The following is a 9,975-nucleotide window of genomic DNA, read 5'->3' as shown; positions in this document are numbered from 1 at the left end:
TATGTATTCTCTTGTAGATTCTTACTCACCTTCTATACACATCACAGGATTTATGTTAACCCTGCTACAGTTTTTAAACTTCTACAGTTAGTTCTTATATATGCCACAAATTTACCCCACTCTTCTTCAAACTTTGTCCCTTTTTGGTCTCGAATTCTATACGTCATTTTAGCTAATTCTGTATACTCAAAAAATTTAGCCTGCCATTCCATTATCGTTGGGGTCTCCTGTAATTTCCATTTTTGGGCCACAAGTATTCTAGCTGCTGCAGTAGCGTGTTGGAATAATTTGTGGCCCTCCTTTTTTACTTCCTCCCCTATTATCCCTAATAAAAAAGCCTCTTAACTCTTAACTCAGACAAGTTTTAAAAGTTGATTCCTCCTTGATTTCATCTGGCTACCCCTGAATCAGTTGGTCCAGGTTTACATCTTATCTCCGGGCTGAGATAATCAACAGGAACTTGCTGGCACAACTCTGAACGCTTGGCATAGTTGTGTAGAATAGCGACAACAGCCTGAAAAAGCGGAAGCTACTCCTGGTCATGCACCGTAGCATGTGCGCATGCAGAAAGAGGAACCCGGTGAAGCCCAACATTTTGAGGAATGCGGCAATCAGTATGCTCCTTGCAGTTGTGGCATATGGCTTCCACTTACCATATTGGCCCAAATATAAGCCGCACCTGCAAATAAGCTGCACCTTTAAAATTGAAGGGGGGGGGAGACAATAACCAGGCTGCTTCGGGGGGGGTGCGCCACTTTGCCGGCAGCCTCCCCTCCCATTCCCCCAAAAGCTCGGGGGAGGCTTGGGGGCTGTGGGCAGATGGTGCGCCATTGACCTACGCTGGGAGAGCCTTAAGGTAGCAAATGTAAGCAGTGCTGTAACTTTTCAGAGTCAGAATTTGGAAAAAAAGGTGAGGCTTATATTTGGGGCAATACGGTACAGTGGTACCTCTGGTTACGTACTTAATTCGTTCCGAAGGTCCGTTCTTAACCTGAAACTGTTCTTAACCTGAGGTACCACTTTAGCTAATGGGGCCTCCCACTGCTGCCGCGCTGCTGCTGTGCGATTTCTGTTCTCATCCTGAAGCAAAGTTCTTAACCTGAGGTAATATTTCTGGGTTAGCGGAGTCTGTAACCTGAAGCGTATGTAACCCAAGGTACCACTGTAGTTGCTCTGGCCTCTGCTTTGCTTAGTACAGTGGTACCTTGGGTTATAGTGGTACATTGGGTTCTCCAATGTGGCAATATACAAGGTTTCTGAGTGCCATCTGCCCGATGTCAGAGCTGCCGCCTCCTCCAAGCCTTGGGCAAGCCGAGCGGCAAAGATTGCGTAGTTGGCCAAGGTCTTCCAGGTATTGCTGGTTCTCCCACACACCAATCAAAGAGATTGCAGATGGAGTGATAACTCTCCCTGGTAACAAGACCAATCGCCAACCGTTGCATCCCCTGAGCAAGGCCACCAGAAGTGCCTATCTCTCCATCTCAGTTCCACAGACATCGGATGTTACCTTCGTAAGTACATTTCCTGGATTCATGCTAATCTGCTGGCATGTACAATATAATCATCATAATTGATTATCTCTACCCTGCCCATCTGGCTGGATTTCCCCAGCCACTCAGGGCGGCTCCCAACAGAATATTAAAAACACGATAAAACATCAAACATTAAAAACTCCCCTAAACAGGGCTACTTTCAGATGTCTTCTAAAAATCAGATAGTTGTTTATTTCCTTGACATCTGATGGGAGGGCGTTCCACAGGGCAGGTGCCACTACCGAGAAGACCCTCTGTCTGTTTCCCTATAACCTCACTTCTCGCAGGGAGGGAACCGCCAGAAGGCCCTTGGAGCTGGACCTCAGTGTCCGGGCTGATCGATGGGGGTGGTGACGCTCCTTCAGGTATACTGGGCCAAGGCCGTTTAGAGCTTTGTTGATTTGTGTTGCTATCCAACAGATGCATCTTATTCCTTTATACAGTGGTGCCCCGCAAGACGAATGCCTCGCAAGACGAAAAACTCGCTAGACGAAAGGGTTTTCTGTTTTTGCGTTGCTTCGCTAGACGAATTTCTCTATGGGCTTGCTTCGCAAGACGAAAACGTCTTGCACTTTTTTTAAAAAGCCGCTTTTTTTAAAAAAGCCGCTTGAAGAGGCGCAGTTGTGATGGACCGTGCTTCGCAAGACGAAAAACATCGCAAGATGAAATAACTCGCGGAACAAATTATTTTCGTCTTGCGAGGCACCACTGTGCAGTGGTGCCTCGCAAGACGAAAAGAATCCGTTCTGTGATTCTCTTCGTCTAGCGTTTTTTTCGTCTTGCGAAGCAAGCCCATTGACGGATTAGCGGATTAGCGCTATTAGCATCTTATCTGCTGATCAGATCAGCTGATAAGCGGCTCAGAAAAAGGGGGGGAGGGAAAAAAACCAGCAGGAACTTGCAAGACATTATCGTCTTGCGAAGCAAGCCCATAGGAAATTCGTTTTGCGAAGCACCTCCAAAACGGAAAACTCTTTCATCTAGCGAGTTTTCCGTCTTGCGAGGCATTCGTCTTGCGGGGCACCACTGTAGCTGAAAAAATGTTGCTTGGGGTTCGTGATTTTGCTCAGGAGGCTTTCGCTACTCAGGAGGCTGATGGATGTCTGCCCTAGAACCCTTTTGAGCACCAGGTCGCCTGCTTTTTCAAGGCAAACTTCAGCCCCTCTTGGGGCATGCGGTTATGTGCTTCAGTACACAGGGAAACCCTGATCTAAATGAATGAAAATGACTTCTGCAGTTGTTCAAACAGCTGGCACACGTGCTCAAAAGGGTTCTAGGGTAGAAATCCATCAGCCTCCTGAGCTAGAATCACGGAACCCCAAGCAACATTTTTTCAGCTATAAAGGAATAAGATGCATCTATTGGATTGCAACACAAATCAACAAAGCCCTAAACGGCCTCGGCCCAGTATACCTGAAGGAGAGTCTCCACTCTCATCGTTCTGCCCGGACACTGAGGTCCAGCTCCGAGGGCCTTCTGGCGGTTCCCTCACTGCGAGAAAGTGAGGTTACAGGGAACCAGGTGGGGGGCCTTCTCGGTGGTGGTGCCCTCCCCGTGGAATGCCTTCCCATCAGATGTCAAGAAAATAAACAACTATCTGACTTTTAGAAGACATCTGAAAGCAGCCTTGTTTAGGGAAGTTTTTAATGTTTGATGTTTTATCGTATTTTTAATATTTTTTGTTGGAAGCTGCCCCGAGTGGCTGGGGAAACCCAGCTAGATGGGCGGGGTATAAATAACAAATTGTTATTATTATATATATTTAGGTGCCGGGCAAAAACATTGCTCTTCTCCCTGGCCTTTGGCTAAATGTTCATTCTATGGCCTTTTGAACTGGACGGGGGTGGGGGGTAATCGTTTTTGTTTGTTTCTATGCACAAAAATGGATAGCTCAGTCGGCAAAGCATGAGACTCTTAAATCTCAGGATCGTGGTGGGCAAACAATTCCTGCTTTGCGGGGGGGGGCACTCGACGACCCTTGGGATCCGTTCCAATTCTATGATTTTTGTCTTTTTCTATTGAAAACTGCCCTGTGATCCTCGGATGAAGGGTGGCATAGAAATTTAACAAACAAATAAATGCAACCCATCCCCTGCTAGGCTGCCCCAAACCCAAGGTGAAAGGTTGTGTGGGTGAGACAGAAATAATCTACACCGCATGGGTGGGGTAGAAATAATCAATTATTATGATTATATTGTACATGCCAGCGGATTAGCATGAATCCAGGAAATGTACTTACGAAGGTAACATCCGGTGTCTGTGGAACTGTTGCTCAGGGGATGCAACAGTTGGTGATTGGTCTTGTTACCAGGGAAAGAGTTATCACTCCATCTGCAATCTCTTTGATGGGTGTGTGGGAGAACCAGCAATACCTGGAAGACCTTGGCCAACTATGCAATCTTTGCCGCTCGGCTTGTCCAAGGCTTGGAGGAGGCGGCAGCTCTGACACCGGGCAGATGGCACTCAGAAGCCTTGTTTATTGCCGCATCGGAGAATCTGACTCATCAGAGACCTTGGAAGCCCAGCTGGCCCCAGATGATGACGAGGCAAACTGGTGAGAATCCATGTTGCGGATGGACTAGCAAATTTCCCCAGCTCTTGATCCTTCAAGTGGGAATTTACCTTGCACCATTTGAAATAATTTCGTTCAATCTGAGACCGAGTCCCTTTGAATGGCATAATCTTCTTGGCTCTGGTAGGTCATTGGGCTGCCGAGACCATATAACACCAGTCCTGAAAGACCTACATTGGCTCACAGCACGTTTCCAAGCACAATTCAAAGTGTTAGTGCTGACATTTAAAGCCCTAAACGGCCTCCGCCAAGTATACCTGAAGGAGCGTCTCCACCCCCATCGTTCAGTCCGGACACTGAGGTCCAGCTCCGACAGCCTTCTGGTGGTTCCCTCACTGCGAGAAGTGAGGTTACAGGGAACCAGGCAGAGGGCCTTCGTGGCAGTGGCACCCTCCCTGGGGAACGCCCTCCCGTCAATGTCAAGGAAATAAACAACTATCTGACTTTTAAAAGACATCTGAAGGCAGCCCTGTTTAGGGAAGTTTTTAATGGTTGATGTTTTATCGTGTTTTTAATATTCTTTTGGGAGCTGCCCAGTGTGGCCGGGGAAATTCAGCCAGATGAGCTGGGTATGTATGCTTGTATAAATATGTTGTTGTTCCCACCCAAATGATGCCAGAATAAAGGTAAAGGGGTAAAGGGATCCCTGACCATTAGGTCCAGTCGTGACCGACTCTGGGGTTGCGGCACTCATCTCCCTTTATTGGCCGAGGGAGCCGGCGTACAGCTTCCGGGTCATGTGGCCAGCATGAATAAGCCGCTTCTGGCGAACCACAGCAGCGCACGGAAATGCCGTTTACCTTCCCGCTGGAGCGGTACCTATTTATCTACTTGCACTTTGACGTGCTTTTGAACTGCTAGGTTGGCAGGAGCAGGGACCGAGCAACGGGAGCTCACCCCGTCACGGGGATTCGATCCGACGGCCTTCTGATCGGCAAGTCCTAGGCTCTGTGGTTTAACCCACAGCACCTGAATACAGTCTTGTAAACAAGAGTAATGGGGGCTGTCAGGAGAGGGATGAGGAACCTGTTGATTTTTATGCTGGGTCTAGAGGAGACTGCTTCCCCCCCCCCCAGCCATCTTGGTTTTGATGGTGGGCATAGAGGGACACGGGCAAGCCTCTCCATCCCTCCTTTACTGGCTCACTCATGTAGCTGCATAGAACTCCTAATTACCCTGGGAACCTGTACTCCTCCAATGTTGTTGGACCATAGTTCCCCCGACCCCTGACTGTGCTGGTTGGAACTGATGGGAGCTGGAGACCATCAACAGCTGGAGGGTTACTGCTTCCCCATCCTGGGGTACCAGGTGAACGCTACAATACAAGGCTGCCATAATATATGTAAGTCTTTAACGATGGATACAGAGAGAGCATATTTACAGCTTTATTCAGCGAGCCGCATTTTTCGCTCTATAAGACGCACCAGACCACAAGACGCACCTAGTTTTTGGAGGAGGAAAACAAGAAAAAAAAAATTCTGAATCTCAGAAGCCAGAACAGCAAGAGGGATCACTGCGCGGTGAAAGCAGTAATCCTTCTTGCTGTTCTGGCTTCTGGGATAGCTGCTCAGCCTGCGTTCGCTCCATAAGACACACACACATTTCCCCTTACTTTTTAGGAGGGAAAATGTGAGTCCTATAGAGCAAAAAATACGGTACCTTGTTTTTGCTTGTGGAGATGAACATTGCTACCTGCCTTATTAGGTGGGGACGGAGAAGCCTCCAAAAGTCGCCAGAGGGCAACTGCCATCTTCCCTGACCATTGGGCAGGCTGGCTGGGGCTGATGGGAACTGGAGTCAAACAGCATCTCACAAGGTCAAAGGTATCATGTCCTTTCATGTAAAAAAAGGTAAGATATTTTGATATACTTCTGTGGGGTTTTTGTTGGGTACACAGTGCCAGATAAACACCTTCAACCCAGGTTTTTACCTAAATAGCCACTGTTGCTATACCTGCCCTTCTTCAGAGCATAATTAATTTCTGCTTGGGAGTTCAGGATTTGGCAGACTCTGGAAACTTTTTTAAAGTGTGAAGTATAAAAAAGCGAGCAGTATATAGGCATTAGAAGGGTGGGACAGACCTCCCTCTAGAATTAACAAATACTGGAAGTAATTTGCAACGTTCAAGATTGCATGGCATCTGTGGACAACATTCAGGCTTTGCACCTAGAAAAAATATACCAGAGGTTGCTCAGCTGAACTCTTCTTTGTGACTACAGTTCCATTGTGGAACTGAAGAGGCATAAGAGTACCTTAAATATATGGTGTGGAAGTGACCTCTATCTACAAATCTAAGGTTGGGCTTACTTGCTTAATGCGCAATACAGCTTTGGGGGAGGAGTGGGGAGAGAGATACTTAGCTGTATATGCAAATAAAGCAAATATGGAACCAATATGTAGCGATTACAGGATCAGACTAGGAACAGCCCCTCAACCCGAAAGGGCCCAATCCTCTCAGCACACCGGATAACCACATTCAATCTAACGTACTTCACAGGGTTATTGCGGTAATAAAAGGGGGAGGGCACGTGTATATTCTCCCACATTCCCTGATGGAAGCGAAGGATAGAAATAGTATCTTATTTAAATCCCCATCTTGTCTTTCACTCCCTGCAATTGCCCCTTTTCTTTTGTGGCACCTTACAGGATTCCCTTTCCCCAGCCATTATCAGGAGGGTGCATACTGTACAGTGGTACCTCGGGTTACATACGCTTCAGGTTACATATGCTTCAGGTTACAGGCTCCGCTAACCCAGAAATAGTGCTTCAGGTTAAGAACTTTGCTTCAGGATGAGAACAGAAATTGTGCAACGGCGGCACGGCGGCAGCAGGAGGCCCCATTAGCTAAAGTGGTGCTTCAGGTTAAGAACAGTTTCAGGTTAAGAATAGACCTCCGGAACTAATTAATTACTTAACCCAAGGTACTTCTGTATTTACTCAAGTCTAACACACCATTGAATCTGATGTGCAACTCGATTTTCAAAACCTTGAAACCCCCCCCCCCCAAAGTATTTGCTGGCGAATGTAAATATGCCATCAAATCTAATGCGGATCTTAATTTCTGCAATGTAATTAGACAAAAAAATGATTTGTGTAAATACGGTAATTTGTTCTACTTCTCATACAAATACAGAGTTGGAAGGGACACTGAGGATACCTAGTCCAACCCCCCCCCCCGCCAGAATGTGCAGTTGTCCCTTATGGGGATCGAACCTGCAACCTTGGCATTGTCAACACAACACTCTAACCAATGAGCTATCCCCCTCTAGTCATTCTGAAGATCAAGAAGGAGATTCACAGGGCACTGCATGCTCTTTTAGAAATCCTGCTCACATCGCTGTCTAGCAAGGTGTGCTTCCGTAGCGTCCTAACTTCACAGCAGTAAAATTAGAAACAGAAATCATGTGGAATGTGTAGTGCGCATCCATGCGCAAGTCTCTCCTGGCCTTGTAAAAGTAATGCCTTGTTGTTGAGCCTAAACAGCATCTTGCAGTCTCCAACTGCATGTTAAAAGTATAGGAAAACAGAATTATAGGGCATTTGGGGAAAGCCGATTAGAATGCAAAAACTGAGGCCCAGATGGCGATCTCCCATTGAAACTGACCCCTAATTTCATTGGGTTGATTCTTAAGGGTGGATGAGGCACCATAATATTGTTAAGGGATAAAGGGGGGCTATCCTCTCTCACAACATGCTCCGTTCACGGGGGCTAGCAATGTGGTGAGGTTTCTAATCGCAGAAAATTGGATGAGCAGGTAGCCCACACTTCTGCCATAAAAGAAGCTTAAAAGAAGCAAAATTTATGCTACCAGACTAATGGAAGGGTGGGGAGGGGAATTCTTAATTTCTGTTAAGCACACTCCACAGGCTTAAGGCTGGATAAGCTTGTTACTGCCACTGGAAACCCTCAAGCAGAAATCCAAGATGACACTTTAACATGAGTAAAAGATTTAGCTTTTTATTTCTCCTTCTTATGCTTCACATCTGTCTACTGCCAACAGTTATTAGTCAAATACCATAAATGGAGTGGAAAAATGGAGCAAACATATTTGTTTGGCAGGAAGGGATAAGGAATGACAGGGTGACTTCCTGGTTTAGGAATAACTGCTCCCCCAAGTCTCAGGTGAAGGTGCTCTGGCTTCCCTTTGCATAAAGCAATTTACCGTATTTTTCGCTCCATAAGACGCACCTGACCATAAGACAAACCTGGTTTTTAGAGGAAAACAGGGGGGGGGGGGAATTCTGAATGAAACAGTGGGTGTATGGATTTTTGTGGTTCATGCTGTGGCCACAGACATGATATGTGATCTGATGGTGAATTTGGGGTGACCCAATGCAAAAATCCTGAGGATCCATGTGGATCCGTGCTTTATAACCACGTTTTTGCGCCATTGCGGCCCCATGAAACAGTGGATGCGTGATTGTTTTGGTGCAGGCTATAGCCCTGGACATGCTATGTGATCTGATGGTGAATTTGGGGTGACCCAATGCAAAAATCCTGAGGATCCGTGTGCTTTTACCTCCCCCCTCCCAGGCAGCCTCCTTTATCGCTAGCGTCCCTTGTCTCCCTCCTGATTGCTTGCTGATCAGCTGCTCAGTGGCTTTGTTTCAACACCCCCTTCCCTCTTTCTAAAAAAAAAAAGGGCACAATCTGCTTTTCGCCCCTGGGCAATTCGGCTCCAGGGACCACACATTCGCTCCATAAGACGCACAGACTTTCCTCTTACTTTTTAGGAGGAAAAGTGCGTCTTATGGAGCAAAAAATACGGTGTGCGTAATGTGCAGTGTGATCCAATACATGGTTACTCAGAATTAAGTCTGATTGTTTTCACAGGATCATACAACTATTAAGAGTTGGAAGGGGCCCTAAGGGTCATCTAGCCCAACCTTCTGCAATGCAGGAATCACTGCTAAAGAATCCCCCCAAAAGATCCAACCTCAGTTTAATAACCTCCAATGAAGGAGAGTCCACCATCTTCCAAAGGACAATTTCCCAAAGAGTGACGGGTGGCTTGGTCCATTTGCAGTCTGTGTCAATGTCACCTGCGGCCACTCCTAATTCTATGGTTATTAAGAGTACTGTTAGCTAGAATTAACCAGAAAAGATCAGATCGCAGAGCTGAAGTGAATAAAAACAAACTTTTAATAATGTACAACAGAAAATTGGACAGCCTCATTCTTATATTAAAACAAAAGATTTCTTTACTATATTACATGTATTTACATTTGCATACTGAGGAGGTAAAGTGTCTAAGTGGCTATTTTACAGTCTTTTTCTAATAAAACATACAAAACCTGAACAAAATATAAAGATCAAGTAGGAATCAGGGGTAGGTGGACGAGAAAGTGGGAAAAGGGGGGGCAGGGAAGAGACAGACAACAGTACCAGAATGATCTATTCTGAAGCCAGTGTGCCACCTGACAAAATCTTAATAGTACCAGCCAGGAACCCACACCTTCCATCTTCTAGATTTGAAAATAAAAAGCAGTGAATGAACTATTTTCCATTTGGAGGTTTGACGTCACCAGATTCTTTCATGTCTGCCTTGATGCCAAGATGAAGCTAGTCGCTCGTTCCCAAATGGAATTAAGAACTCAAATTCCATCCTGTGACTTACCTGAACTTCAGACCAGTGGACTAAAAACTTCATGGTTGTCTGGCTACAGTTAAAACCAATAATTGGTTTTGGTTATTGGTTTTCTTCGCTCTCCTAGGTGCCCTTAGTTTATGCCGTCTAAAAAAAGATCTCAGCAGTTATTGTAGCTGCACTATTGGGTATGTCTTTTATTTGAACCTTTCACATTACTAAGAAGAAAACAAGCACAACGGAGTGCAACTGTGTCTGTTTGAATTTTAAGAAGAAACTAGTG

General features: G+C 46.0%; 1 long non-coding RNA gene across 1 annotated transcript; it reads left to right on the top strand.

Annotated features, from left to right (window-relative positions):
* Nucleotides 1-5,626: 5,626 nt before the first annotated feature.
* On the top strand, nt 5,627-9,589 carry LOC308580275. The gene is made up of 2 exons (XR_014004774.1): nt 5,627-5,954; nt 8,939-9,589. It is a non-coding gene; the product is annotated as an uncharacterized lncRNA (long non-coding RNA).
* Nucleotides 9,590-9,975: the final 386 nt, after the last annotated feature.

Source organism: Podarcis bocagei (assembly GCF_964188305.1).
Source record: "Podarcis bocagei genome assembly, chromosome: 2".
Classification (NCBI taxonomy): domain Eukaryota; kingdom Metazoa; phylum Chordata; class Lepidosauria; order Squamata; family Lacertidae; genus Podarcis; species Podarcis bocagei.
Note: the sequence above shows the minus strand (reverse complement) of the source record. Positions and strands in the feature narration are given on the sequence as shown.